The following is a 4,074-nucleotide window of genomic DNA, read 5'->3' as shown; positions in this document are numbered from 1 at the left end:
ACTTTACAAGTCTCAATATTTTTATCAGAGCTAGATCAAGTGTGAAAAAGGATAATATCGGCCCACCCCATCATGTACCTCTCCCACAAAGGGTCAAAATTTTGAATGATTATAAAATGCGAAATAAGCACCCGATTCTTTTCAAATTTCACACATCCGAATATTTTTATTAGCTCAAGAGTTGGGGTGAAGATGGTAGATATTGATTGACTTTTTCTGGTACCTCTTCCACAAAGGGGTCAGCACTTAGAATAATAAAAGGAGAAATGAGCGTTCAAATATTTTCAAACTTGGCACATCCCAATATTTCTATGAACACAAGACCAGGTGGTAAGACGGAATGTGTCGGATCACTCCTTCTGGTACCTCTCACACAAAAGATCAAAATATTGATTAATTATAACTATTATAAAATGTGAAATAAGTGTTAGAATGTGTTCGAATATCGTACATCTCAATATCTTGTATGAAGAATGGCTAGAACGGAGCAAAAATTCTGGTACCTTCTCCATAACGGGTCTAAATTTTGAAAAAACCAAGAAACACATAAAACTGGAAGTGACCATCCGGTTCCTTTCAAACTCGGCACAAAATTTCTATCAACACAAGATCTGGTGTAAAGATCGGTCCTCTCCTTCTGGTACCTACCCCACAAAATGGTCACAATTTCAATAACTACTCCATTTGTCATAACTTTTGAAACAAGTCAGAGGTTCTTGAAGTATCTAAATTCTTATTTGACGGGAACTCCTTCTGGTTCCTTATTCACAAAGGGCTAAAATTGTGTTTAACAACTATTAGCATAAAATTGGAAATAAATTTTCGATTTTCATTAAACTTTGCACCCAATAATTTTATTATTATTAGACGAAGTGGAATACATCGGTCCATTATATGTGGAACTTACTGTACATTTCAACATTTACAAAAAATTATCATATATCTCCTATAGAGTGAAGTAAGTAGTCGATATAGGCAAAGCCTGGCACGTTGTAATATTTATTTATCGGATATTAAATGGAAAATATTGGCCTATTCCTTCGGTACCATTCGGCGTTAACATTTAAATAATAATCATCGTCGGAAACCCCATAAAGATACTTTATGTGATCATCATAAAATTCTAATTCGATTTAACAATATCCGACTATCTGTCCGTATTTTGCAATGAAGATACAGTTCATATTTCTCGACGTAGAGCTAGAACTTTTAGCATAATAGTTTGCCTTTTATGTAGGATGACTGGTATTGAAAATGAGTTATCTCGGTCCGGTGCCAGAACATTGTTAATATAGGTTCATTTTTAATATAACCCCCATATAAAAGGTGTGACTGGTTAACCTAAAATTTGTAACAATTGTTACAAATTGTTACTGTCGCCAGTTAACTCGAAAGTTCTGCAAAAGAGAGCGGTTAGAGAGAGAAATTTTGACAGTTCTTTAAGTGAAAGTTTGCAAATTCTTGCTGGAAAATTTTCTTCTTGCAATCACTTGCAACTCTTCTTCTTCTCATTCATCGACATTTAATCAGATGTTTTCTATTGTTTGTTTATTTATTTTTGTGCTTTCAATTTGAAAATATTATTTTTGGAATTAGCAAGACTAATTGTTTTTGGAGAAAAACTTTACAAAACGAGATAAAGGTAAGTATTAATATGTAATAGGAAAATAAAAGACTATTTCCAACATTTTTAGACAAATGACGGAAGAAAACCAGTGTGTCTTTGCAGCCAGTGGCTGTAAATTATTAAGCCCAAATATGGATTTGGATATGCAGAAAGGTAGTTAAGATGGTTTCCAAATTAAGTTTTTTTTTCAGTGTGAAAAGTAGGAATTGTACAAAATATAGCTCTGACTTTCTTCTTATTAAGGAACAATTGTTAAGGTGGTTACTACATTGTTGATGGAATCATCCTCACCTGAAAGTGATGATGATGATGAGGTATTTTTTCACGAAATATTGATAAGAGAGGACAAACTTTTCCATGATGTTTTGCTATTACGAAGAAAAACAAAAGAAATGCGGTCAAAAAATACATTGAATGTATTGTGCCTACATACACGGAGGAAGAGTTTAGAAGACATTTCCGTGTATCAAAAATCCTATTTAAAAGCCTATGTCAAAGGTTATCCAACTGGGACATGTATAAAAAAATGCGTCCAGACAAGAAATTCTCAGAAGAGACGAATATCCTGGTATTTTTGTGGTTTGCCGGCCACGAGGCGTGCAGTTATAGAGACATTGCAGACCGATTCGATCTATCTCTGCTTACGGTAGGTGCAATTATATCAAGGATATCTCTTTTTGAGTTCGATGAGCCCGGAAGTCATAAAATGGCCTACGAAGGAGGAAAAAATAAGGTCCGCACTATTTTTTGACAACAAATGTTTTTTTAAAAAGGCAATATGTAGTACCACATTTTCGATTGTTTAGAAAAAATAAATATATGTTTATTTTCGCAGGTTGTATTGACGGCAAACATATAGTTATTGACCCTCCCAGCTCTGGAAAGGATGATTATGTCGATAGCAAAGGCGATGTAACTTTATGCTTAACCGAGAAAAGAAATTTAATAACATATTTGATGGGTATCCTGGCTCATGCCACGACAGCTGGGTTTTCAGAAATTCGCCGATTGGGGGAAAGTTGTCTACGTACTGTGAAGGTTATATCCTTATGCACATTAATGTACACAAAAATAAATATTTTATTTTAGATTAATATCTGCTCGGTGATTCGGCATATCCCTGTAACCAATTCTTAATTACCCCATACAAAGATAATGGCCATTTGACCAGAGCTCAAAAGCAGTTCAACATTAAATTGAGTTCAGGTCGGGTATGCATTGAGCATACGCTTGGAATATTAAAGCAAAGATTCAGGCAGCTATACTACTGCAAACTTAGAGGGATCAAAAAGATTTGTCACTTTATTAGAGCCTGCTGTGTATTGCATAATTTAGCAAACGAAGATGATATCGATTTCACGTCTGAAATCATTACAAATCAAATGCAAGAAACCAATGAATTGACAAATGTGTCTCAGGGTAATATTGTGAGAGACCCCATTTGTCAGTATATATAAAATAAAAGTAATTGACCATATATTTTTTTTAAATTTCATATTAATTAAGATGTATTTATTATTGAAGAATTCGTTTGATTCTGTAACGAATCATTTTAATAATAAAATTCATTAAATATTGTAAAAACATGATCATTAAAATTTATTTCTTTAAGGAATTTATTAGATATTGCAGAAGTTCAATTCCTCTTTTCTCAAGGCCCTTTCTTCGCGTTTTTTCATCATTCTTTCTATTAGTTCTCTTAACTGCTTTTCACTTTCCTTCCTTTACTTAGCATACTCCATTAAATAATCTTGGCCATTAGTCTTCCTTTTTTTCGAGGTTGATGGAAGCGGGTCCAGATTTTCTGAAAATTAAAACATAGCACTCTGTATAACAGCACAAAAAAGGATATATTGTAGTATGGCTCTAATACCTGTTTCAGAAATATTTAATGAATCAACAGTTAAAAGTTTTTCCGTCGTAACCTCAGCTTCGTTGTCGTGTTGGACAACGAAGCTGAGGTTACGACGGGATTTATTGACTTTTTCTCCAGAAATATTTCGTCAAGTTCACTGTAATATAAAATAATAAAATTATTATTTTGGCACGAATTAGAAAATTTTCAAATAAATAAAATCCATTAAAATTCTTTTAAAATCTTTAAAATATCTAATATAGGAAGGTGCCGATATATGGGGGGGATATACGATATTGTGGACCCATAAAGACAAATCTGTGTCTACGTGTAAAGTACTCACAAGGAACTCCTTTTGTGGAATTTCAGACAATTCCATTGAAAAATGTGGCTAAAAACATCAAAATACCGAATATCGGGGGTACCGATATATGGGGGTTATACGATATCGTGGTACGATATCGTAGCCCATCTTCGAACTTGACTTGCCTGCAGACAAAAGAGAGATTTGTGCAAAATTTTAGCTATAGCTATCTTAATTCGTTTAGACTGTAGCGTGATTACAATAGGCGGACGGACAGGGCTAAATCGT

At 33.8% G+C, this 4,074-nt stretch overlaps 1 pseudogene; it reads left to right on the top strand.

The window, feature by feature from the left end:
- The first annotated feature begins 1,696 nt into the window (after nucleotides 1-1,696).
- LOC131804103 (putative nuclease HARBI1) lies at nucleotides 1,697-3,193 on the top strand (annotated as a pseudogene).
- The last annotated feature ends 881 nt before the right edge of the window (nucleotides 3,194-4,074 follow it).

Source organism: Musca domestica, unplaced genomic scaffold, assembly GCF_030504385.1.
Source record: "Musca domestica strain aabys unplaced genomic scaffold, Musca_domestica.polishedcontigs.V.1.1 39, whole genome shotgun sequence".
Lineage (NCBI taxonomy): Eukaryota > Metazoa > Arthropoda > Insecta > Diptera > Muscidae > Musca > Musca domestica.
The sequence above is the reverse complement of the archived record's forward strand: the minus strand, read 5'-3'. Positions and strand labels throughout refer to the sequence as shown.